Below are 27,914 nucleotides of genomic sequence, written 5' to 3'. Positions count from 1 at the left end.
TCTGCCTCACATGCCACGCAGCCAGGCAGGGACCTCGTACCACACCTGCATCACTTGACAGGTGCAGATGCCCAGGTGAACTGGGTTTGCCTACAGGAGCCCTGACTTCTGTTCCATCGGGTGGCCCTACCACTACCAGGGACTCGCTGGGGGAAGGTGATTTTGCCTTGGTCTCCCAACACTCTTATTCAGAGATAAACTCCCAGGTACTTACGTGACCAAGGACCTCGAGGTATGCCCTGCAGGTGTGTCTCCGCAGCAAGAAGTGTGGTTGGAATAGCTAGAAGCATAACAAACTCTAAATTGTCATTTTTTGAAATAGGGCCTTCCTTTGCCCTTTGAACACTGGGCAATTTAAAGAGTTCAAAGAATTTAAAGAGTTCTCCTGTGACCAGTTTTTAGCTCTCTAGGACAAAGTAAACTCTGGTCTTTGTGCAAGGAGGAGTCTCACCCTAAATCAGGCTCCTTTGAAGAAAAGGCTTACGTTATTCGTTGTTGTTTCCCTTCTTTGGCTTTATCTTGTTGTATAGTGTGTGTGGGGGTGTGTGTGTGAGATGTACAGTATGAGATAAAAGGCTGACTGGGTCTTGGAGGCACAGAGCTGTCAGATAAGAAGAACATACCGTTGTCCCAGCGCTTGGGAAGAGTATGGGTGAGGACACATCACGTACGTCATCCATCCTGGGATCTGGGGTTGACACCATTCACAGGACGTCACAGCCCAGCACACCAAAGGTCCACATCAGAGGTGTAGGTCTGATAACTTAGAGGAGGACATTTTAATCTTTGTTCTTCTTAAATACAAATAAACCACAAACAAAAATCTTAGCCCCGAGGGCTCACTTACCTACCATTGTCAGGATGTATCATCTTCACTTCCCAACTGTTTTCCTCATTTAAATACCTGACTTCTCAGGAATTGTGGGCCTTCGTCCCGTGATCTGGAAGCCCATTAATTAAAGTAGAACATATTTTTGAAAATTGAGTGACTGTTAGCTCTTTTGTCTTTAGCAGTGATCTTTCCACCTATAAATTAAAGATTTTTCTCCCCTTTGAGTTGGGCATAGCAGTGTATGAAATACTTCTGATGCTGCTGCCCCAGGGAGAACGCAGGCCGGCCAACACATTACCAGTTCACACAATCCAGCTATACTAGTGGTTAAAACAGCGAGACACGTCTACACTGCCCTGGGCTCCCACCCTCCGGGTGCACTTCCACACACACACACACACGCACACACACACATACCTCACCGCCACCCCCCAAGGGGGTCTTCAGGACTCTGGCCCAGGACTCAACAACTGTTCTAATTTAGTTCCTGAGTGGAACTGGTGTTAGATATTTTGCATATCACTCCAGTGTAATGGTCTCCGCTGCCGCATGGCACGTAGACAACAAAATGAACATCTGAGTGATTCTTCAGTAACTTCCCCTGTGTTTTGTGGCCTCTCAGGCACCTTCTGTGAGATTTTTCTATGCTAACCTTGAAGGCCAAGCAGCTCCACAGTTGCTCTGTCCCGAAGAGTTTCCTCATCCCCTGAAGCAGGGGACAGGAGATGAGCGCCCACGCCTGGCCAGCTTTCCGGTATATTTTAGCCTCTGCAAAGACTAAGCCCCTGTATTGTTTTCTCATGGCCACAAATCAGTGAGCTGGTATCAAATAGGTTAAAGAAGAGAAGCAGCAGGTCACTTTATCATTCACACCAGGGCCTCATCACCTGTGCATTTTCAATCTAAACTCACAGATAATGGCCCACTAAAATCATCACTCGTGCCCTTTATACAAGAATTTTACAACTGAGTAGACTAGAGGACAGAGGGAAGAAACACTAAAATCTGAGACCTTTAAATATTTGTAGATTCAACTGACCATGGAGCTGGATTAAGATGCAAACACTCCACTGGCCATTTTTCTTTGGTGCTCATCCTGTTATTTAAAAAATGCAGGTGTGTGCGGATTTCAGGAATCCCCTTCCAGCAAGACGAAAAATATTTAGACCAGTCTCACTGCTGAAGAAAAAACACTAATAACAATAACCGGGGAACTGGTAAAAATAACGTCCGCTAGTCAAATGGGTTGTCACTTATTCTAGATTGGAAGGATAGTCATTAATTCTTTCCAGTCAGTACTGTGGGTTCCAATAACCCACCGTTTAGAGAAGTTAATAACTTCGCTAAATAATAGGTCAACTGTCTGTGTTCCCTCACCCCATTCATTGCCTGTAAGAAGGTATATGCTGGTGAGTAAATTTGTCTCCTACCAAAAATATTTGAGAAACTTAGTCTTCATAAATTTTTTTGAAATTTAGTCATTTTATATTAATGTTTGCACTCTGTGGAGACCCAGTTAGTGTATCTCAGAAGAAGTTGATGATAGTAAGTGCTCGAGATGAAATAAGAATGAATGTTGTAGCCTGGTGGATAACCAGGAGAACACACTCTGGTATTTCTTGCCAGCCCAAGGGCAGTTGCTAATGTTGAGGCCAGTACCTTGGAGTGAGGGCTCAGTAAACTCCGCCCAACCTGGGTAGGAGTTTGAATTGGGGGAACCAAGGCCGAAGCAGATTTACTGGGTAAGAGTGACCTCACTTCTTTAACTTATGCGGTCTCATTTTTTATTGATTAATCTCGATTACATTGGCTCATTACTTAGCTTTCAAAAACGAGAAGCTTGGAGCCGGCCCAAAGAATTGGAGAGACAGCTCCATGGTCATCCACCAAAATGTGAACCAAAGGGCCACAGCTTAGAGTTTCTGAGCCACAAGCGTTAACGTGTTCATGAATGCCTTTCTCCCTTAGCTCTTAAAAAGGGACATGCTGTGAGCTATCAATATTTTTCTTAGTTATAGTTTCTTTAGGAGCTAAAATCACAGTGGTGTTAAAGGCCACAATAAATAAATTAATTAATTAAAGACAGAGAATAAGTGAATATCTGTGATAGGAAAAGTCCTTATATCAGCGTCTCCCATATCCGCCCCTGACTTGGTGAATAACCCAGCTGTTCCAGTTCAGTAGTGCCACTTAGCACCCAGATGTGGAACTCTAGGACCTGATATTTTAACCCTCCTACGTGAGGACCACGTGAGGACTTGAAAGCTAATCCTTTTCCCTTGTATTTTAAATACTTTCCGTTACTAGCACTACGTTAGTATTCATTTTCAACTTGTTTCCATTACAAATGTAAACACTGGAACCTCAGTAGAGAATTTACAAGACTTTTGTGGGCTGTCTTGAGAATCTGGCCGCCAACTATACTACAAAGGAAAAATGTCTAATTCCAAACAAAATGACTTCCGTGCTAACTTCGAGGATTTAAGTTCATTCATAAATTGGGTGCTTTGTTTTTTTTTTAAAAAAACTGCTTATACTTAAATATTTTTATTAACAACGATGATAAATGAAGTACAAATTTAAATATTTTTTTGCTAGGCATGAATGATAATTAGACTCCTATTAAGGGTATAGCAGTGTACTCTTGGAGTTCATTTGCATTGCAGTACTCAAATCTGAGGATATTTACACAGAAGATTAAAATTGTCCTATTATTCATAAAGAAAGGTTATTCTTTAAGGAAAGAACACTGAGTTGGGAGTTTGAAGAGACTCCTAGTCCTCTTTCTGCGGTGGTTCTGCCCATAGGACCCCGAGCAAATGTAGCTTTGGGTGGCTGATCGCCAAGGTCTATATTATTATCATGCTAAAGTATCACATGGAAGGTTTTAAGGCTCCTCTTTCTACCTTCTGTTGGTTAGCACAATTATACGGTGCTTTTCCCCCCTGCAGAAACCACAGGCAGTCCCCATTGCCTTCGTAATTCCCAGGTTTAGTTATGGAGACTATCGCCACCTAGAGGACATGACGAATCCTCGCTGCAGGGTCATTCCTTCAGAATCCATTCTTCCCTAAGCCAGGGATCCCAACTCACTCTCTGGTCACACTGTCCACCCTTCTCTCTCCACACCATATGCATTTCTGTCCAGAAGACAGAATATCATAATTATTAGAGCACAGGCTCTGGAGTAGGCAGCCTGGGCATTAAAGCCCGTTCTCCACTTAACTGGATAACCAGAGGTAAGGTGTAACCCCTGCACCCCGTAGCTTCCCCATCTGTATAAGGCACATGAACAATACTGTCTACTTCACAGGGTTGTTGTGAGAGATGAACCTGATCGAATCCATGTAAAGCCCTTAGCCCAGAGCTTAACATATGATTAAGTGTTCAATAATTAGCTATTAACCTGCCAACCACATTACAGGAGAGAGACAGGGCCAGTATCTGGGAGGAACTAGGCCTTCAGCTCTCTCTGTAACTTCTACATGAAAGAAAGCAAGAGAGAGAGAAGGGGGGGGGAAGAAGGAAAAAAATGATCACCCTTCACTTATTTCATCAGTGACAGCTGACCTATGACTGTGAAATCGCATGCCTTTAGGAAATAGTATTTCTGACTTAGAAGGAGAGGAACAGTTATATTCTGGCCAATACCTTATTCCTGAAACAATCACAGGGAATAAGTTTAATGGAAATATTACTACGGTGACACGCTCAGGACTGGAAAACACCATGCAAGTCACTGAGGGTTTTTTTAAAATCATCTATTTTTATGCCTGAACTCTTAGCAGAAATATCAGGGCGTTAAAATTTCAACCTTAAATGAAACCCACTGTTGAGATGTGACCAGGGCCAATTACCATTAACTCGAGTTGAATGTTGAATCTTTAAGACTGTGATGCATCATGTTATTTAGTAGATATAGGATGGGTGTTCAATGATTTAATGGCGTTTTTATTTTAACTAAGACCCTAAGATTCAGTTCTTGAAAAACCTTTATTTTCCATATGCAGGATTACGTACTTCAGAGCGCTGTTAATGAATTAAACTTTGTCCAGCAGGTGGCAGTGTCTCTCCATTTTCTCAAGGAAGTGCTTGTGGTTTCCTAACAGTTTGCATCTGCTGACAGGCGTTTACAGAATGCTTGAACACAGATGTACAATTATGCCCAATATGGGGCCTAAAAATGGGATCGTATCAAAAGGATTCCAAGTACAATTGATTGCAGTAGTCCAAAGTGCATTATCTGAGAGCCAGTGGGGTTGGGAATTGGGGGATAGTTTACAAATAAGTTTGCGTGGGTTAAAAATATATGTACCGTCCACTCTAGTTTTATAAAAATCATCCATCATTCTACAACGATTGGATTAAACATGCTGTTTCTCATTTTATTTATTTATTTATTTATTTATTTATTTATTTATTTATTTATGGCTGTGTTGGGTCTTCGGTTCGTGCGAGGGCTTTCTCCAGTTGCGGCAAGCGGGGGCCACTCTTCATCGCGGTGCGGGGACCGCTCTTCATCGCGGTGCGCGGGCCTTTCTCTATCGCGGCCCCTCCCGTTGCGGGGCACAGGCTCCAGACGCGCAGGCTCAGCAATTGTGGCTCACGGGCCCAGCTGCTCCGTGGCATGTGGGATCTTCCCAGACCAGGGCTCGAACCCGTGTCCCCTGCATTAGCAGGCAGATTCTCAACCACTGCGCCACCAGGGAAGCCCTCTCATTTTTTATTTCCATCTTCTTATTACCTTTGTGCTACAACAAAACCCAAAAACATTCTGGAACTTCACAGGTATACAACTGATGGTTGGGAGAAATTCTGACTATCTACAGGCACCAATGAAGTTGTTTAAAAACCTCGATTATCATTTATAAAAAATAGGATACCAATCTGTTATTGGTTCATGTACCATCAATATTCTCCATAACGATTTGTTTATCACCAGTCATGTCCTAGGCTCAGATTCTAGTCAGGTTGGTACTGCATTACGCGTGTGTGTGTGTGTGTGTGTGTGTGTGTGTGTGTGTGTGTACACCCATTCATGTTCAAACAACTGAACTCCTTATTACACAGCAGTGGTATCTTAGTGAAGAGTCTTGCATGCAAACATCAGCAACAGTTCCTAAATAATAATAATAATTTGCATAGCAATTTACCGTTTATAAAGCACTTCCATAAGATGACCTCATTTGATTCTTACACGAATCCTCTGAAGCTGAGGAAGACAATTAGTTGTCTCATTTTCTAAATAAGAAAGCTGAGAGTCAAAGAGTAGAATAGCTTGCCCACAGTTATCAAGTCCTAAGTGGCCACAGACATTCAAGCTCTGTCCCCAGCACCACCACAAACTCCATGAATCTATGACCCTCCAAACATCCTTCGTATTTAATCATTAATACACAGCATTAGGCGGGTATTAAACACTCTTATGTATTGCAGTTGCAGGTAAATGCTTGAAAATAAAATCTATAGATTATCTCTATTCAACACATGGTCTGATTTTATAGTAATAACATTCCAAAAATATCTCTCTTCTTTGACGACTAATATTTAAATAGCAGGTATAATCTGAAAATACTAGAAAAATTCAACAAGCACTTTCAGCAAGTGTTTCCATGTCTGCATTACACTCCAGTCCTGGGCAACAGCCGTATAAAGATAAAGAAAACCATATCTGGCATGAACGCCATCGCAAACTGGATGGGCACTTCCTACTGGAGATATTTGGGCCAGGCCTTGAAGGGTGCATCGCTCTTCACCAGGTGGACGTGGAAGGAGGCAAGTTAGGCAGAAAAAAATAACATGAGTGCAGACCTGGAGGTGTGAAGGCACAGAAGTCCCAAGTCCCATACTTGGGAGGCATGAGGGGCTTCCAGCCCACCTCGGCCCTTGCCTACTGACCTTGCCTCTTTGAGCTGAGCCCCGCAATTCTTCACAGCTCAGTCACCCTACTGCTAAGCCAGTCCTGCCCAAGGCAGGAAAAGTATCCGCAGCCTTAGATCTCTATGTGGTACAACCTGGAACTGAGTCACTCATACCAATCCCAGAACCAGTGGCCAAGCCACAGTTGCCAGAGGACCATGTGTCACTCCCCCAACCCCGCTTTCCCTGCCCTCTGCAAGCCTGACCACCACCCAAGGGTCCCTCGCTTCCTAACAGTGTGTCAGGATACTGCCAGGTTCCCAGGTCCCTAGGGCTGAGATTCTTCCTCCTTGCTTTCTTTCCGTTTTTCTGCACCCAAGACCCAGGCACCCTCCAGGCCTGGCGTAACCACTGACTCCAGTCGGTCCTGCACTGTTCCACTGGGGAGCCCACCACACCTCTCCAGACACCACCTAGTGCCCTGCCTGACCCCCAGATTCCCCTCTCTGCCCACCAGCATGGTCTCCCCTTCTGTTACCAGGCACTCACTCCCTGACTCGGGTGAGCTCGCTGTGTCCCTTGATGCTGCCTCTGGTCTTCCTGGCCTCCCTCACTAGGAGCCCTTGGAATCATCCCTCCAGAAGTTTCCCCTAGTCCCCACCTCCCACCCATGCACCCTGGGAAATTGATCTCTTCTAGGTCCCAACCTCATCCTCTGGAGAAGCCCAGATGCTCCCCGCAGTGTGGCCAGGCATGGGGTATGCAGTTTTCTGTCTTATGATTCATTTCCCCAGACAAAAAGGTGGCTAATAATATCTGGGTGTGTGGTGGAGGTACCAGCATTCTTCTGTGTTTATAGGTGAATTTCTTCTACTTGGGAATTTATTCACTTCTACTTTGAGCAGTTTTTAGTTGAACTTGACAGTAATATGCTTTGCATTGAGTAAGAATGTTACTAAGGGTGGAATTAGTCACCACAAATTTCAATTGTTGGACTTTCCTGGTAACTCAGCAAAGCTGAAATGCTCCTAGAGCCTGGGCAAAGAAGATTAGAGACCCGACCCCAGAAGGTGATAGTTGATCTTTTTATAAAAGACTCTGTGAGCTTCCCGCTCTTTCATGCCCAAACTTCCAAGGTCTGTACCCGCCCCTGGGCCTAATGTGGTGATGTGGAAAGGGCCTCAGACAGAGAATTTCAGAACTGTCTTTGTGCCCTTGACTCACGGTCTTGCCTTGCTGACATTCTTTGCTTATAAAATGTACCCCCAGCTGGGGCGAAGTACAATCCTTACCCATTTCGCATGACTCAACATTTTACAATGGAAGCTTCTATTTTTGTTCAACTAAATCTTGTTCAAATAAAAATATCATTTCCTGGTCTGTATTTTTTTAATATCTCATACATTTTAATCAACATATAATGTCCTAGCTTTTCACATCTTGCAAATGGTGTTGGACTGTGAAAGAACACAGTGAAAAACTGCAAATATACCTGTGTACAGAACATTGCTGTTTTTAGTGGTTTCTTGTGAGCTATATTAAGCATATTCATTTCACTGTCCACAAACCCATAGAGAAATCCAATCTAATTCCCCACTGATGAGAGTAGGGAAGTTTTGCTTGCTGAGTGGGAGTTTCAGATACTCTGACTGGAAAGTCTCACCTCTCCAGTTTTTACAATGTGCTTCTAAGTACTTCTGTTGCCTTGTCATAGCCAGACACTACTGGAGCTACTTTTCAAAACATGTTTTCCTAGAATTTTACCTTCCTGTTTTTTAACTATACTTTATATATTAAAGTAGTGCGTGTATATAATTAAAAATCAAATAGTACTAAAAGACATGTAATGAAAAGCAGTCATTTCCTATTTCAACCCTCTCCATCGCGAAGTCTGGTTCTGCAGAGGCAAACACTTTCAGCACAGTTAGCTGGTTCTTCTGATAATCACCACACTAATTATAACTAGTATGCACAGGCTTGTTTTATTTTTATTGTCTTGATGTATTTATTTGAGACGTTATTTAGTTCTCTTATTCCACCACCCTTACCTCCACTTCCTCCCCTCCACCATCTTCGTAGTATAGCTCTATCCATGTTTTACATGCATAGTCTCTGTTTACATTACTGTGACTGCATATGTTTGTTCGATGCTGATCCAAGTAGTACACCATCATCTTGTTTCATTTCTTGCATAACTTATTGTTTTTCTAGAATTGATTATTGCCTTGGGTTTTTTATTCGCTTAGATTTATTTATACCTATCAAAATTTTCCTGTGTGCCATTAGATCTGTTGTATCAATCTTACTTTTGATTTTTTTTCCATATTTTTATCAGATAAGTATAGCCATTCCATTTCCTGCTCCCCCATCCCAGTACCGCTACCCTCCTTCCCACCTGGAGCTCTAACTTCCTGCTTCCATCTGGGCTGATTACTCAGAAGCTCCCTTCACAGCTGTCCTGCAACTGCCCTTTACCATTTTACTGAATGTATTGTATCCCTGATCTCCTGAATCCCTCATATTCTATTTCTTGATTTAATAACTCATTTTATTCCAAGATAGGCCCAAATTGCTTCCTGATAAAAGGTGCGTGGGAGGTAGTAAATTCTTTGAGTCACTGCATGTCTGAAAAGATCAGTGTTCTACCATCTCATCTGATTGCCAGTTTGGCTGGGTATGGATTTCTTCATACATGCACTTCATTTCCCACATCTTTTTCTCTGACTTTCTCATTCTCTCTCTCTCTCTCCTGGAGTGTTCCGTTTATTCCTTTTATGAAAGTTTACAGCACCTCAGGGTACTGAGTATTCAGTAGATACATTTAAGCTTAAAACTCATGTTTTTCATTTCTGGGAATTTTTCTTGTTTTACTTCTTTCATGATTTTATCACCACCATTTTCTCTGATTCATTTCTGGAATGCTGTTGGTCAGGTATTTGAATCCCTAGGTGCACCCTCTCTATGTGCTTTATATTTTTTTCCTCTCTTAATTTCCATTTCTTCAACTTTTTTGCTCTGGAAGAGTTCCTCAATGTGTATTCCAGTCATTCTGTTGAATTTTCTCTTTTCCAAGAACTCTTTTTTAATCTTTTTTTTTTTTTGCATAATATCTTGCTCTTGTTTGTTAAATCTCTTAAATTAAATCTTAATTTAAATCTCTGAAAATTACAGAGATTTTTAAAAAGTGTTTTCATCTATTTCTTACATTATCTCTACTTGCTCCAGGATCCTTTTCATTGTTTGGTTGATTTGGGCATCTCTTTTTCAGTCTGAAGTCTTTCCTCTGGTAATCTTTGTCGGAATTCATATTTGAGGGTAAGACACTAAAGAGCTCATTGAAAGTGCTGTGCAGTAGGGGAGGCTTATCAATTAATGGACCCACTTGGGATGATCAAGCAGCGATAGAAGTTTTGTTGGGAAAACATTTGTTAGTGATTTTAGGTCTTTTTTTTTCTGGAGTTGATCCAGTTTCCCCACTGAAGAGTCCCCCAAACATCCCCTTGGTGGATGGGAGGTGAGGAGGGAATGGGGGAGCAGGACACACATCTGATTGCTGGTGGGGGGACAGGAGCTGAAGGCCCACATTCAGGCACAATTCACTTCATTGTTCTCATTTTAGCCCATGCTCTCCTCTCTCCTCTGGGTTAGCAAATCAGTCTGGAGCCTCTGCCAGATTCTTTGGAGACTAATCCTAAGATTGCCGGATCGCAGGCAGTGGAGAATGGGGGAAGAAGCATTGCAAGATAGCTGGCTGCATGCAGGTGTGGAGGGAATTTGGGACCCAACTGCTTCATAGCCAGACTACCTGCCTCATGCCCAGCTTTCCCATCTGGGCTACCTAGTGCCACTCCTCTCTCTCTCAGGGGTTCTTCGGGTGAGCTGACCCTCCTGATGTATGTCTCCCCTCTGCCAACACTCCAGTGCATATACTCTGCTCTGCCACATGCAATGCACTCCTCTCACCACTTTTCATCTTCCAGAAGTTGTTTGAAGTCTGTCTTCTGTTGAAATCCTTCTCCAGTTCTTTGTCCTTGCAATCTTTTTATAAAATTATTGTCCTTTACTGTCACTTTAGTGAAGTGTTTCAAAGGAGAGGTGTTGAAGGCCTGTTGTCAGCCTACTGCATTTAGCTGGCAATATGCTAACTTCCTGAAATTTCAGATTCTATTACCAGTTTTGTGTGTATAGCTTCTAGCTAGATCTGTTATAAATGTTTCTTTCATGTGATATCTGCATAGCCATGATGTGAATCGGGCTACCGTAGCACTGCCTTCAGCATCCGTATCTTGGGATTATAGTACTGATGAAATTTCAAAAGCAAAACAGACAAAAACAAGATCCCTTAATGGTAGTTTATTAGTTAAACCCCTTTGTGTTTTTTTTAAAAATTTTTATTGGAGTAGAGCTGCTTTATAATGTTGTGTTAGTTTCTGCTGTATAGCAAAGTGAATCAGCTATACGTATACATACATCCCCTCTTTTTTGGATTTCCTTCCCGTTTAGGTCACCACAGAGCATTGAGTAGAGTTCCCTGTGCTATACAGTACGTCCTCATTAGTTATCTATTTTATACATAGTAGTGTATATATGTCAATCCCAGTCTCCTAATTCATCCCCCCCCTTGGTATACATAAGTTTGTTCTCTACATCTGTGTCTCTATTTCTGCTTTGCAAATAAATTCATCTGTACCATTATTCTAGATTCCACGTATAAGCGATATTATATAATATTTGTTTTTCTCTTTCTGACTTCCTTCACTCTGCATGACAGTCTTTAGATCTATCCACGTCTTTTTACTGAATGATGTTTGCTATGATGAGGCCCCAAACTACTGTTTTTTAAAATTACCTGGAAGACAGATCAGGGCCATATTGGAGATTTATTTGATGGGAGAGAATGTAAATTATAAGAACTGATAAAAAAAACACTGTCTCATGATCAGAGGCAGTACCTGACCATCCAAAGATACCATGCCAGTGTAACTTGGCAGAAAAGGGCACCACCGTTTTGTGTGCTGTCATGTGTCGTTTCCCTAACCTAATGCAGGAATAGTGACACAGGTATCCCAAGCCTGGAGAGTCCAGGGCCCCAGTCCATGAGCGCTGTCAGTTAGCACATGTCCAGGAGAAAAAGCAGCCATTGAGAGGGTTTCTCGGCAGCAGCTGCTTTAGTAGCAGTAGCAGCAGCTCATATAACAAATGTTTCATGACGAATGCAAACAAAAGCCAGCTCCGAAATTCCAGCCACGCCATGTCCAAGCCAGTTCAGAGTCGTATCACCACTCCGTTCAAGTTTTTTCCCCTCTCTAAATGCATTCCATATGAGCCGTGGTGTTGGGACAGCTGGGATCCCCTGCATTCACTCAGAAGGCTGGTTTTAAAGCCCAGACTGAAAGGAAAGTAAGTCAGTGGGAAAACAGACTCAAAGAAAACACTGAGACTCAGGTGGATGTGGGAGGTGTGTTTGTTTTCCCCAGCCAGGCATGACCCCCGGAATGGGGCTGAAGGCTGGGAATCTTCTAGCCCCCCTCCTCGGAAGCCTGGGTGCAGGACTGTGCTCCAGTGGGGCCCCTGAGTCGGCATTGGCCCTGGCTCCGGACAAGCACTGCTTCTCAAAGTGTGGTCCAAGGACCGTTGCCAGCCCATAAACTGCTTGTTACCAGCCCATGATAAGATGAGGTAGAAATTGAGAGTAAGCCTTTAGAAACTTTGATGGTAATTTGGTATGGCTCTGATTATTTTTTTAATAACTCATTTTTATTGTAGTTTACAACAGTATCAATCTGAGATGGATTACAGTGGGAAAAATTCAGAGATCTTTTGTGAAGCAATGTTGTAGATTCTCCCACCAGCTTGGGCTGCCCAGGTTAGCAAGTAGGAGGTCATCCACTTGACAAGACCAGTCCTAAGGCATTTGGGGCTTATGAGGCGCCATGATTCTTCCATATGATTTTTGCCTTCTTGGCTTCAAATCTCAAACTGCTGTTCCATAGCAATGGCCGAACACCTAAACTCAAGGAGATGTGATCCTTTGAAACTCTGCCTTCCTAAAACTGGTGCCTTGACCTAAAACCTTTACAAGTCATGATTCACACTAGGATAGCACTTTTACAGTTAACAGAGTACCTTAGACTTATGTTGACTCACTTCTTCCTCACAACTTGGTTCGGTAGTGTTGTAGGTTGAATTGTGTCCCCCCAAAATACGTTGAAGTCCTAACCCCATGGATCTATGAATGTGACCTTATTTGGAAACAGCGTCTTTGCAGATATAATCACGTTAAGATGAGGTCACATTGGATTAGGGTGAACCCTAAATCCAATGATTGGTGTCCTTATAAGGAGAGAAGGATTCAGAGACACAGGAAAGAAGGCCGTTTGAAGTCAGAGGCAGAGATTGGAATTATGTTCCCACCAGCCAAGGAATGTCAAAGATTGTCAGCAAGGACAGTCAGAAACTAGAAAGAGGCAGGAAAAATTCTTCCCTCGAGTCTTCAGAGGGGGCATGGCCCTGCTGACACCGTGACTTTGGACTTCTAACCTCCTGAACAGTGAAAGGATACATTTCTATTATTTTAAGCTACCCAGTTTATGGTAATTTTACGACAGTCCTGGGAAACTAATACAAGTAGAAATCTTCATCCCATTTCCAGATGAATATCTGGAGACTCAGTGATAATAAGCTCTGCCCATGTTCGAAGCAGCCAGCAAGTAGCAAGACCTGGATTTGAGCAAAGGTGAGCGCTACCCAATACACCAGATTGCCTGTCTTTGTGGGACAAAGGAATTGGGGGAAAAAGAAATATCTAACATATGAAGAAAGTTAAATAAATGACTTTACAATAATGCAATGAAATATGAAGAGGCCATTGGAATTTCATTTTGAAGAATTGTTCATTCTGAACCACTAATGAAAAATCAGACACACTATTATATTGTACGATATGTTTATAGTGTACACACAATATGCTTAGAAGAACAAACTAAAAGGGAAAAAAACAAAAGAACAGCAGTTTTTAATTGTGCTTGTGGGCTCTGAGTAGTTGTCATTTGTTCCTTTAGACTTTTCTGTTTTGTCTACCTTTTTTTATAACACACATGCATCGCAGATGCCACAGTGCTGTATGTCCCGGCACTCTGCTCTGTACCCTCCATGTATCTTCTTAATCATCACAGTGGTGCAGCAAATTAGATATTATTACCCAAATTCTACTGAGGAGAAAACACACCCAGACAATCTAAGGACTCTGTCTGAGGTCTCATAGCTGGTGAGAGGCAGAACCTGTCTGCCTCCAAACCCACCATGCTTGGTGGCCTCTTCCACTTTCATGATCAGAAAAAAAGAGGATCGTGGGAAGGGGCACAACTGAGTAGTGGTGAAACAAGAAGAGACTGTCACTATGGCCCCTTTGGGCAGGGCTTGCTCATCCTCGGTCATTTGCATGAAATAGAGGAGTTATCCTTTTGGCATTAACTCTGCAGAGACTTCTTGAAGACAGGGACCATGGCTGCTACCTTCCTGATGCCCCATAGTACCCGCTGTAGAATGCTTCTCATCAGAGGTGACACCTGGCTGTCCTCCCGTCCTTCCCTTCTTTCTGAAACCCCCTCCTGGCAGAGTTTTGGGAACACTAGGTAAAGCACAGTTACTTACTGAGCATTTCCAGGACAAATACCTGGGAGTGCCTGCCTGGGTGACCAGATGTCCTATTCCTCCAACCCCCACACCTGAAGGCTAGTTAGAGCATGAAAAAAAATGTGCTACTGTTCTCTGTTTGATGTAGCCTGAACCTTTCCAATTTGAATAATTCAAACCTTAACTATAAAAAACTTAAGTTGATTTTTAATAGAGTATTGAAACAAGTTTTATTCCATTAGTATATCAAATAGTTTCATCATAGAATTTTAATTCTCATTTGTCTGATTCTTTGTTTCCATTATTTTGATCTGATTTCTATTTCTATTTTTAATATTTTTTTCCTGAAAAATATCTCCAGATACCAGCAGATAAGCATTGTAAAAATAAAATCTTATTTTTTTTTAATTTTTTTTTTAAATTTATTTATATATTTTTTATTTTTGTCTGTGTTGGGTCTTCGTTTCTGTGCGAGGGCTTTCTCCAGTTGCGGCGAGCGGGGGCCACTCTTCATCGCGGTGCGCGGGCCTCTCACTGTCGCGGCCTCTCTTGTTGCAGAGCACGGGCTCCAGACGCGCAGGCTCAGCAATTGTGGCTCACGGGCCTAGTTGCTCCGCGGCATGTGGGATCTTCCCAGACCAGGGCTCGAACCCGTGTCCCCTGCATTGGCAGGCAGATTCTCAACCGCTGCGCCACCAGGGAAGCCCAAAAATCTTATTTTTTATGTAGGTCGGTGGAAGGCCTTCAATTCAGTCTGCCGTCCGCACGCATCCCCTCTAGGAAGGTGTCCCGCTTCCCTGGGTGCAAACTCCATGGCACAGCTTTTTAAAGGCTCAGTGGCATCCTGGTAAAGACTCCCAAGACCTCTTCCTACCCGATTCTATTTCCGTGATCTGAATACGTTTCTCACGCATCTTACTAATATGCTGTAGCAGATTCATTCTTTAGCCCAATGAATGAATTGTGCCCGATGCTCCTCCTTGCTCTGAGACGGTCCGTGGAGTTCCCCTAAGAGCCTGGGTGGGTATCAGTTGTACAGAAATGTCACCTTCCTGGCTAAAACATAAGTAAAGCCCATTATTCCCAGGAAGGAAATTTCTTGATAGAGAGAAGCAACTGGGTCACTTACTTAACAAACATCAATTTTGCACTTACTATGAGCCAGGCAGCATGTGAGCACTTTATGGATATTAACCCGTTTAATAGTCGTGACACTTGTCTCTGTGGCTGAGTTCTCCTTGCACTGCTGGTCCCTGCGCTCCCTCTTCAACCTCCAGCCCAGAGAGGTAGATCTGGAATGTTCCGCAGGAGAGCAGAGGGAAAGGCACAGAGACAGGGGCATAGACCTGGATAGTTTGGCTGCAAGGTCTAACTGGCATCCCGAGGTTCATAGCCAAGGAAAGGACCTAGAGCTGGGCCATTCCTGTCTTGTGTCCCCCAGTCCACTTTCCTTGCTCTTCTGGAGAGGTCCCCCTCTTTCCAGGGAGACCCACTGCACCAACCTTCAGTTTAGTCGTGCAGACTTTCTGCGACGATGGAGAGTATTGACGACAGTCTCTGGTCCTTGTGAAGCGCACACGCCATGGTCTGGATGCCTCATCAGTGTTCATTCTCCCCCATAACTGGAGATCAGGTCCCTCTCTCACTTGTGCGTCACTGTGAGCAGAATGGACCCTCCTCATTGTGAGCAAATGAAGTTTCTCTTCCGCGTCCTCCTACTGCATCATTCTCCTTTGTGCCTGCCTCCTGCCTTCCAGCACCCCTGTAAGCCAGCGGTCCCCAACCTTTTTGGCATCAGGGACCGGTTTTATGGAAGACAGTTTTTCCATGGACTGGGGGAGGGGGATGGTTTGGGGATTATTCAAGCGCATTACATTTATTGTGCACTTTATTTCTATTATTATTACATTGTGATATATAATGAAATTATTATACAACTCACCATAATGCAGAATTAGTGGGACCCTGAGCTTGTTTTCACTTGCCACTCACTGATAGGGTTTTGATATGAGTCTGCAAGCAATTGATTTATTATGGTGTCTATGCAGTCAAACCTCTCTGCTAATGATAATCTGTATTTGCAGCCACTGCCCAGAGCTAACGTCACCGCCTCAGCTCCACCTCAGATCATGGGCATTAGATTCTCATAAGGAGCACGCAACCTAGATCCCTCACACGCGCAGTTCACAGTAGGGTTCGAACTCCTGTGAGAATAATGCCGCCACTGACCTGACAGGAGGTGGAGCTCAGGCGGTAATGCGAGTGATGAGGAGTGGCTGTAAATGGAGTTGAAGCTTCCCTCGCTTGCCCGCCACTCACCTCCTGCTGTGCAGCCCGGTTCCTAACAGGCCACGGACGGGTACCAGTCCATGTTCCGGGGCTTGGGGACCCCTGCTGTACGCCATTCCCACACCCTGAACTGCCCTCTGCATGCTAATAGCCCTTGGCACCTGAACTATCCTCTCTCGAAATCTAGCTGTCTTATGACTCCCTTAGAGGCCTGATAAATAATTCTAGAAGTATGAAGGGCTTCACAGCTGACAGTAACACAATTTGTGCTGCCCAGGGGAATTTCTAACAATAATGATAATAATAGCAACCCCTAGAACAGTGCTTTGCACATTGTGAGTAATCAACAAAAAGTTATTGAAGTAATATTGAAGGCTTTTTATGTGGACTTTCTAATTTAATCCTCAGAACAATGCAATGACGTAGATACTTTCATTATTCCCATTTTACAGATGAGTAAAGTGAAGTTTAAAGAGATATAGATGACATCACTCTTTTATTAGATTCCTTACAAAAAGAATCATTAAAAAAAATTTTTTTTATTGGAGTATAAATTGCTTTGCAATGTGTTAGTTTCTGCTGTACAATGAAGTGAATCAGCTATATGTATACCTATATCCCCTCCCTCCTGGACCTCCCTCTCACCCACCCTCCTTCCCACCCATCTAGGTCATCACAGAGCACCGAGCTGAGCTTCCTGTGCTTTATAGCAGGTTCCCACTAGCTATCTATTTTACACATGGTAGTGTATATATGTCAATCCTAATCTCCCAATTCATCCCACCCTCCCCTTCTTCCCCTGTGTCCACGTGTCCATTCTCTATGTCTGTGTCTCTATTCCTGCCCTGGAAATAGGTTCATCTGTACCATTTTTCTAGATTCCACATATATGCGTTAATATACAATATTTGTTTTTCTCTTTCTGGGTTACTTCACTCTGTGTGACAGTCTCTAGGTCCATCTACATCTCTACAAATGACCCAATTTGGAGTAGAGCTGATTAACAATGTTGTGTTAGTTTCAGGTGTACAGCAAAGGGATTCAGTTATATGTATACATGTATCTATTCTTTTTCAACTGAAAAAGAATCATTCTAGATACATTTTATTATATGTGAACTAAAAAATGGTTTCTAAAGAGCTCCTTAGGAGGAAATATGTTGCTTTACTCACCTAAATTTAGTGCATTAGACATATAGGGAGGGGATGTGAACTTCAGTTGGTCATTAAGTCAGTTTGTTATTTTACATCTTTGGCACTTCCTTTCATTCGTCGCATCAGCAGCTAGGACAGAGGGTGACCTCTTGGCTGCCTTGGGGTATGGTAATGTACCCGTTATGCCAATAGCCCACCCTGGGTCACAGAGCACCAGAATTTGGATGTAACCACCACACATCCTGCCTCCTGTGGTTTATTGTGTTCTTCCTGAGGTTGTTAGTCCACTTCAAGGGGAGAAATTATTCATGGTAGAAATCCAGACGTGGGCTATACTGCTAAGAACAAGAGCTTTTTCCTAGAGGCAGGGATCTTCATTAGCCCCAGAAAACCTACCACTTATAGGACTATCTGTTCTGCCCGTAGCAAATGTTCTTAACCTGAAGCTCCATCACATGGTTTTCAGGGAATCCTTACACTGCCCCATCCCCATCCATTTAATATGAAAATATTTTGTGTGCCTTCTTTTTTCTGGGAAGCAAAGTATTTTCAGACTTGCACAGATGTTCCCAACCCCCCAAACAGTAAGAATCACAGTCTGTATGTAAGGCCAGCTCCACAGGCCTCTCACACTCGCTGTTTCACATACTCCCTTTCCAATAGCTGGTCTCTGGAAAGGCCTGCCCACTTGATAACATGCCCATCCAGCTGGACTGTGGTGGACCCTACCACAGAAGAGGGAGCCCCATGGCTGTGAGCTTTGACACAGACAGGCCTGATCTGATGGAGAATGACCAGGAGGACTCTTGAACTGGCCTGATGGCCTGAGGTGGGCCATCTTCTTTGGAGCCAGAATATCAAGCTGAAGCTCCAAATGGTGATGAAGCCTCGTGTTTGTTCAGGGTGATTTTTGGCTCTGCCATACTTCCAGACTTCCACATTCTAGCATAGGATATTGTTTGCCTAAGTATAATAGGGCATATGAGTTGGTTCCTGGCATCGACCATGGAAGATTGGCTTACTTTCACCAACCCAGAGTCAGTCCCCATGGCTATCAAGAAAGACCACACAAATCCCAGAGTGTCTATAAGTAGATACCAAACCACATGTGTTATTATTCTTGATCTTAAACCATATTATTATTAACTTTGCTTTGGTTGAAAGTGGACCCCATCATATTGTTAAAATAGAGTTTCACAGCCTTTAAGTGACCAGGGTATGTCACTTTTAAGATGTTTTTCCAAAAGAAAATGTTAAATCCCAAATACAATTTTGGCTGAATAGTTGGTTTTAATGGTCCAGAGTCAAAAACTGTAACTTAATTCCCTGTAAAACTTAAATCAATTTCATGAGGATTCTGCTACACAGTTCCCTCTGTTCAGCCGGAGATTTCTACTGGTCCCTAACCCTTAAGAAGTATTAGCGTATTCTTTTAAAATGCCAATATTTTTCCATTTAAAAGAATTTCTGTTGTCAGTATCTGACTTCCATTGACATACAGTAGCTTATTTGAGGCCTCAATTATAGTACTGTGGTTATAGTTTCCCCCTTTTCCCTCACTTCCTTTTTCCTTAGCATCAGTGAGGAAACACAGTGTCCAAATAACGGTCTACATCTATAGTTTCCTACATTTTTGCTTTCCGAAGGTGTTGAGGGTAGATGGGAGTGTTATTCAGAATTCTGCATCTATAGGTCGAACTTAATATTGAGCATGACTGGTGCCTTCTATGTCTCATTCGTGGGGTTTAGTGGTAACGTGGCATCTGCTACGTGCCTGTGGCCCCAGCTTCATGCCACCAGAGACAAGAATGCTGGGCCCCGCTGAAAGGCGGTACAGCATCTGGAGAGCTCCTAAGAAAGACCCAAGTCGTTTTCAAGTTTGCCTAATAACATGCTCAGTAGTCTGATGTTTTGGACACAAACAGCCAAATCTTCTTCCAATAACACGTGCTTTGGATATCAGATTATGTGCGGCAGGAAACACTTGCAAAAAGGAATCCACCCAAAAGAAAAAGGCCAATATGCCAGCATCAAAGGCTTAGTGTTTTGTTTTGCTTTGTTTTGTTTTACAAAATGGAAAAGAATCTCACCCCATAGTGAGCACACATTGCTGAAATAATCAACGTCTCATCAACAGTGTGCCCAATTCTGTAAGTTGATAAGTATCATTCTTTATGAGGGGGTGTAACTAATCTGGTACTGTTTTCAGATTTAGAGAGATTTAGGAGTTCTGAGGTTGAGTCCCAGGACAAAGTCTTTATCTAAAGTGTGGATGTGTGGACAGGCTTTTCTGCTTGTTGAAGGCTATCATTATTTATTTTGGGCTCAGAAATCTGTATATTTGAAGTTCATCTTTTTTTTTATGAAGCTGGTCTCTTTTGTGGGTTGCTTTTATGTTCCTTATTTTCCCATAAGTTTCCCTTCATTTTTTAGTAAATTTTTTTTTTTTTTTTTTTTTTTACTAAAGATGCAGCACTATAGAGGAATAGGGAAAAGGGATTTATTTGGTGCACAAACTCAATTCAGTGTCACAAGCATGTTTTTGAGCACCTGTTATGTGCCTGACCTTGCTGGGCTCAGGAAGAACTCTCGGGAAAGTGGCTTCTTGGTGGGATAAGGGTCCCCAGGGGAACCCCTCCCCATGATGGACGTGCTGACTGTCTTGTCCACCCAGGGACAAGGTGCCAGGAGGGGCCAGCCCGGGAAGCCCCAGATGATTCCAGCGCAGTGTCGCCACCCCACACACTGAGCAGCTCTCTCCTGGGATTGAAAGTCTGAGCTTGAAGTCAACCAGAATCTCCAAGAGAAAGCAGCGGGGTCTTTAGGAGCAGGGCAACCCCTTTGGGTTCTCCGCTTGCTTTAATCACCTTTGTGAAATTTCGTGTTTTATTTATTTAAAGGGAGATAGATTACCCTACATCACCACCATTTTGTCAGTCACCCAAGTTTAGAAGCTTGAAGTCATTTCAATTATAACTAAAGAGAACCATCCCCCAGAAAATCTGTTTGGGAGCACTATGGAAATTTTCCCAGCTCACCATGGAGAGCACAGATTCCAGATTGCTGGGTGCCAGACATATGTCTCTCAATTACTATTGTTTCCTGCAGGCTACAGTCAAGAAATATTCAATAGAGAATTGGAAAGAGATTTTCCTCTTAAATCCATACAGAGCTTCAACACACTTAGAACGTGCATGTGCCTGGAGTGCATCATTGCAACCCTAGTTATGGAGCCTGGAATTTTACTTGGTGGACAGAATCTACGGGTAAGCAGTAATGGCTGCAGCCCTCTCCCGAAGTTGAACAAAAGGAGGCTCAGAGGCTTTTTGGTTGGGTTGTGCAGGCCACATTTGGTGAGTGTTGCAGGTTGGACCCTCAGCCAGTCTACTGACCAGGGCTGGGGCCTCCACTTCCCTATAGCAGGCCGAGGGATTAGCTGAGCTTCTAGGAGCCTGGTTCACTTCACCTTGTCCTCGACAGTCTGTTAGGAAGCTAACAGCTGCTCTTTCACAAAAGGTTTCATATATTATATATATACATTATATATATATATGAGCCATACCACGTGGCTTTCAGGATCTTACTTCCCCAACCAGGGATTGAACCCAGGCCCTTGACAGTGAAAGCGTTGAGTCCTAACCACTGGACCGCCAGGGAATTCCCAGGGTTTCTTCTGTTAACAAAGATTTGCTTCTCCTTTCCTGAGATGAGAGAGCAGTATAGACACAGGTCACAGTCATGGGCTTTGGAGCCAGTAGACTTGGGTTTGAAATCAGCTCTAATTCGTAGCAGCTGTTTAACCCTGGGCAAGTTTCTTAACCTCTCTGAGCTTCAGTTTCCTCATCTGAAAGAAGAGGAAGGTAACCGAGCTGTTTAGAAGATTAATGGAGACAATGTACTCCTGCACAAATGCAGTTTCCAGGGCCCTTTTCAAACCATCTCATTCGATTCCTCATTTTCAGTCTCCCATAGGGCAGTGTTTTCAACAAGTGCTCATGCAGTCCAGTCTTTGAGTTTCAAAGGAGAGACCAACACAATGGTTCCAAAGTCTATTTGTCATAGTGCTGAGTTCCAGTACCAGTATGGCGTGCTCCGCAGTGGTGTGTGGCCTGAGTTGTCTGCGGGCTGCAGCTTTTCCTGTCGTAGTGGAACTGCCCACTTAGTGCCTACTGATCTGGGCAGCTTAACTTTAAGGAAGCATCTCTGTCGGGAATTAAGGAGGAATTATTTTTCCTTCTGCATTATTTTGAAAATCGCCTTTGAAGTCAATAGTTAGAGTTGTTTTCTGATGCAGATGTTGAGGGCACATGAAATTGACTGACCACATCCTGCGGCATATTCCCACTTGTTCTTCACGTTTATTTGTATTATAAACCAAGAGTAAAAATACAAAACACCCCATCTCAGATGCAAATTGAAGCCAGGCTGTGTTTCCACATATCTGTAAAGTGGAGTAAGTAACCTAGTGGAAAAAAGAATGGTGCTAATACTTAGGCATATTTTACTAGTTGTTGCTAATGCCAAATTAACATAGCGTTTTTAAGAAGAATTAAGGAATAGGTACAGGATGGTACCGTGATCATAACCCTTATTTCTGTAATGTGCTAGAACTAGGATTTTAACACCAAAGCTCATTAGTCAGAGTCAGGGAAACATTTTCATAACCATTTACGGAGCATTTCAAAACATAAAAGTCCTCTTGGCTTGGTGAAATTTAATCTTTTGTGCTTCTCCCACCCCTTGGCCATTGGTGTGTAGTATGCTTTACGTGAGCTCAAGATTTTTCATCAATAGTTCTAGCCCTTGAGAGACCCCAGAATTTCTACTTGAAACGTGAGCACCAAACTTTACTTGGGGAAAAACAACCACCACAAATGCAAAACAGGAAGATAATCCATGTTTGTGCCTGAAAATGTAAAATATTGTAAATATGTCATTTTTCTCAAATTAGCATATAATTCGAAGAGAATTTTTTTTAAAGTGATTCTCAAGCTTATCTGGAAAAATAAACATGTGAGATGGTTAGTGATTTTTTTTTTTAAGGAAATGAGAGGAGATTTGCCCTACAAGATTCTAAAATATTAGAAAGTTCCTGGGTTTAGTATCACGGTGTAAAGGCACAAGCTCTGACAGACAAGTCAGTGGAAAAGAAATAGATGCCAGTGTAAAAAGTGTTGTGGTGTATTTAGAGACCATTACAAAGAAGGAGTAAATAAAGGTGTCAAATAGTTGGCTAAATGTTCAGAGAAAAAAATAGAATCTCACGTTATAACATGAGCCTTAATAAATTCCAGATTGTTCTAAAGAGTTAGTTTGTTTAATGGAAAAAGAAATAGAAGAAAAATCGGTGGCTATTTTTGTGATGATGGGGTATTGCTAAGGGTTTACTAAGTATAAAAGCAACAAAACACATATATACATACAAAGAGAATAAAGAATATATATGCTTACCTAAAACTTTAAAGTAAGCATGTCTAAAACACTTAGTTGGCAAAAATTTTTTTTCCAGCAATGATAAGATATAGTATGGTTAATATCTTACCATTAATATATAAAGAATTTTTATAAATCCGTAAGAAAGACACCAACAGAAAAAAATGGAGAAAAATACAAGTGGCCAATAAATATATTAAAAAATAAGCCCAGCCTCACTAATAATTTAAGAAATGCACATTAAAATGATGCCTTATTTTCTATTAACACGTTTGTTAAATGGACAAACTCTAGCAGAATGAGAGTCCCTGATGACGGGGATTTTGTAGAGAAATGGCGTTTTAGAAGGACAAATTAGTACAACCTGGGGTAAAAAGTAATTTAATAATAAATATTAAGTGTAATTTAATAATACATATTAAGAACCTTCAGGGTGTCATAGCTGGGAGACTAATAGAAATATCCTGTATCTTATTTGTGGCAGTGGTTTCACATGTATATGTAGCTATCAAAACTCATTGAATTGCATACTTTAAACATGCTTTTGAAAACATTTAATGACATAGGTGATTTCTCAAAATGTGATTGGACATGAAGTGCAAGAGAAAAGGATAGCCAACAGTATTTACAATATGATACCAATGTTATTAGAAAAACTATATAAACACAGGAATACAATTAAATTGGAATATCTCAAAGTGTTCATGGTCATTATTCATATCTCTGGGTGGTGGGATTTCTAGTGACTTTTTTTCTTTATTTCCCAACTAATATATAGTAAGCACGTAGAATTTTAAATTTTGGAAAAGGATTATTAATTTTCAGAAAATAATTGAATAGTCACATAAAATTTATACGTGAAAGCAGAAACAGTGCCCACTAGATCACTATGGCATTGCTAGGATTGAACAGAACTTTTATCCTTTCTCTCTTCCATGTTCTTTTGTGCACATGAAGCAACATTGACCGGGAAGGGACAAATAAAGAGCATCAGTTCCTGGGGGGGGCAGCACAGATTCATGCAGATGGAATCCAAGGCCCAACTTTTTGTCACTTCATCAGCCTTACTCCTTAAAGATGTTCAATCTATTATCAGCATCTCTCCTTCGGAGTTCATTAAATTGCCAGCCACACACACACACACACATACAGCTCTTTCTGAGTATATATTGGAGCTCTGAAATTGTGTAAAGGTTTCTAACTCTGAAATACTAAAATTCTATAACTCTGTATTTAACTCTTTAATAGTCTTGAAATTTTTATCTTGCTTTAAGAACTACGATATAAATACCAAAAGGGCAGGAATTGGCTACCTAGGCTTGAATCCTTGACTATTTGGGTCAACCATACAAATATTAAGATGGTTTAATTACACGAGGTTAGCTCATAGATCTTTTCTATTGCAGTGTGACCATCCTTAGTCTGAAAACAAATTGACTTTATTCTGCAGTAGGTGACTCACCTTCCTCCCCACAAGTCATCGTAGTATGAAGAGTAAATGTCAGTATCATGGTTTACCCAAACCAGATGTGAACTGTGTAATTATTCTCATGTCAGGGACTGAAGTTTAAATATGCATCCTTTATTTGTTTTTAATTGAGTGATTACAGGTGGCACCTAATAAAGTCTTCATGCTGTGATATCTTGAGGTCATAGATTTATGAAGTTTGGTAGGTGTAGACACTCCAAGTTCTGGTCAACCTCCCTGGCATTCCATAGCACAATTCTAAAGGAATGTTAAAATGACATTTCCCTGTTTACTTTTCCTCTTGACTGATGATGATCCTTTCTGAGAGGTAAACACTAGTGTTATTCAGGAATGAAGTTTAGATTTTGTTGATATTTTTCAAAGTCGATTTTCAAAACTGCTTCAAAATTAAGTGGCAAAAATAAAAGCTATGGGCTTTTCTTTGGATATGTATTAGCCATAATCATCACACCTCTGGTTGATACAAATTGATTTTGAGTTTTTTATAAAAGTAATGATTAATTGTACAAAAATGTTGAGAGTCAGGAACCAGACTGGTCAAGGAACCAGAGTCAGGGCAACACCTGGGCAGGCAGTTCAGCCAAGCTAGGATGGTGGCTGGGACAGAAGGCACAAGGAACCCAAGCCCTGGGCATGGCAGGTGGCTGCAGTCTAGAGACAGATCAGGAAGGCAGCCCAGGAAGACAACAGTGTTGGGGGTGGGTAGTAAGAGTGAGGACCACAGCCCGACAGAGACCAGAAGACTCCATGGTAGAATATGGATGCCACGAGCTGAGACTCAGCAGCCAGAAAACTTCTTGTTTAGTCGTCAGTGAACTCTCAGTTTCACATTGAGCTATAGATCTTGCCCAGCCATATTCACAGGGAGACACCTACGTTCAAGAGGAGAGAACTCCAAAACTGCCCTCAGCAACACTTGGTCAGCCCTGTGGGATGCAGCTGACCAGAAAAGACCTCGAGGGTTAGGCAGCCCATGGGGGTCTTCTTAGACCCCTTTGGGGTCTTCCACCAAGTAGTGGTTTTTATTCTGGAAAAAAATGGGAAAGCCAACACAGAACAGAAGAAGTTCTGGGACTGGACCTGATTTTCTTAACACCAATTCATGGGTATTGTTGGGTCTTTTGACCCACCAACTCAAATTGATCCTCTTTGTGTTTTATTATTCAGTTAAATAACATGTCATGCCAAAAGAAAGCAAGTCTGAACTGGTTCTGGCCAAATTACATAACCCAGGGAATTGGGCAGAGGGTTGAATGGCATAACTCCAGATCTCAACAGGGCCATGTTTTGTCCTTTCTATCTTGAGCATTTTATTGTATTTCCCTAGTCTGCCCACTATTATAATGATGTGTTGGGGATAAGTGTCTAACAAAATATTACTTTTATTCTTCTTTTAAAGCATTTCAGATGCTGCAGTCATGAAATATTTCTTTTAAAGTTTGTTATTTTCCCAGCCCAGGCAAAATGCAACAGAAGAGAAAATGGGTAGAAAAGAGATAGTCCTATCCAAATGGAACTCTGGAGAGAGAAAAAGACATGAAATATCCAAAATAAATTTTTGATATTTAAAGCATTATAGAATCAATTCTAGATTGTGTGGCATTAGTAAGCAAAAGGCACACTGAGAAATTTATAAAGCTAGTTAATATGTAGGTGGGGAAAGTCTATCTATAACTGTGCATGAATACTCTATAGGATATGAATCTTTACTTTCATTGACCACCAGTTCTGAAACTTTTGAAGAAGAGCATCTTGAAGTTTTGATGTGTGTAATTGCAGGAAGTATAATATATCTGCTAAGTTTCAATTAAATTTAAACTTAAATTCTTCTGTTTCAATTGGGAAGATTAGCATTTTTCTGTTTTAGTAGCAGAATACTGTTGTTCCAAGAGAACAGATTTTGAGAAAGATAATAATAGTAATCATCATCACCATCATCATAATTGCTCTCGTTACAGTTAACAACTATTTGGGAATTTATTGTGTCCTAAGAATTTTTTTTCGGCTGTGTTGGGTCTTCGTTGCTGTGCACGGGCTTTTTCTAGTTGCGGCGAGTGGGCGCTACTCTTTGTTGTGGTGCGCGGGCTTCTCAATGCGGTGACTTCTCTTGTTGCGGAGCACGGGCTCTAGGCGCACAGGCTTCAGTAGTTGTGGCGCATGGGCTCAGTAGTTGTGGCTTACAGGCTCTAGAGCACAGGCTCAGTAGTTGTGGCGCACGGGCTTCGTTGCTCTGCAGCATGTGGGATCTTCCCGGACCAGGGCTCGAACCCATGTCCCTTGCATTGGCAGGCGGATTCTTAACCACTGTGCCACCAGGGAAGCCCAGAACTTTTTTTTTTATTGAAGTATAGTTGATTTACAATGTTGTATCAATCTATGCTGTACAGCAAAGTGACTCAGTTTAACAGATATATACATTCTTTTTTAATATTCTTTTCCATTATGGTTTATCCCAGGAGACTGGATATAGTGCCCTGTGTGTAGGACTTTGTTGTTTATCCATTCTAAATGTAATAGTTTGCATCTACCAACTCCAGATTCCCAGTCCATCCCTCTCTCTCTCCGCCTCCCCCTTGGCAACCACAGGTCTGATCTCTATGTCTATGGGTCTGTTTCTGTTTTGTAGATAGGTTCATTTGTGCCATATTTTAGATTCCACATATAAGTGATATCATATGGTATTTGTCCTTTTCTTTCTGACTTACTTCACTTAGTATGATAATCTCTAGTTCTATCACTGTTGCTGCAAATGGCATTATTTTGGGGTTTTTTTTATGGCTGAGTAGTATTCCATTGTACATATGTACCACATCTTCTTTATCCATTCATCTGTCATTTAGGTTGTTTCCATGTTTTGGCTATTGTGAATAGTGCTGCTATGAACACAGGAGTGCATGTATCTTTTTGGATTAGGGTTTTGTCTGGATATATGCCCAGGAGTGGGATCACTAGATCATATGATAATTCTATTTTTAGTTTTCTGAGGAACCTTCATACTGTTTTCCATAGTGGCTGCACCAACTTACATTCCCACCAACAGAGTAGGAGGGTTCCCTTTTCTTCACACCCTCTTCAGCATTTGTTACTTGTAGACTTTTTAATGATGGCCATTCTGACCGGTGTGAGGTGGTACCTCATTGTAGTTTTGATTTGCATTTCTCTAATAATTAGTGATGACGAGCATCTTTTCATGTGCCTACTGGCCATCTGTATGTCATCTTTG

The 27,914-nt window shown here is 42.0% G+C and overlaps 1 protein-coding gene across 2 annotated transcripts in view; it reads left to right on the top strand.

Moving 5' to 3' along the window:
• UST (uronyl 2-sulfotransferase) overlaps positions 1–27,914 on the top strand; it is a 294,146-nt gene that overhangs the window by 234,486 nt on the left and 31,746 nt on the right. The window lies entirely within an intron of this gene.

The sequence above is a fragment of the Balaenoptera acutorostrata genome, chromosome 14, assembly GCF_949987535.1.
Source record: "Balaenoptera acutorostrata chromosome 14, mBalAcu1.1, whole genome shotgun sequence".
Taxonomy (NCBI): Eukaryota; Metazoa; Chordata; class Mammalia; order Artiodactyla; family Balaenopteridae; genus Balaenoptera; species Balaenoptera acutorostrata.
Note: the sequence above shows the minus strand (reverse complement) of the source record. Positions and strands in the feature narration are given on the sequence as shown.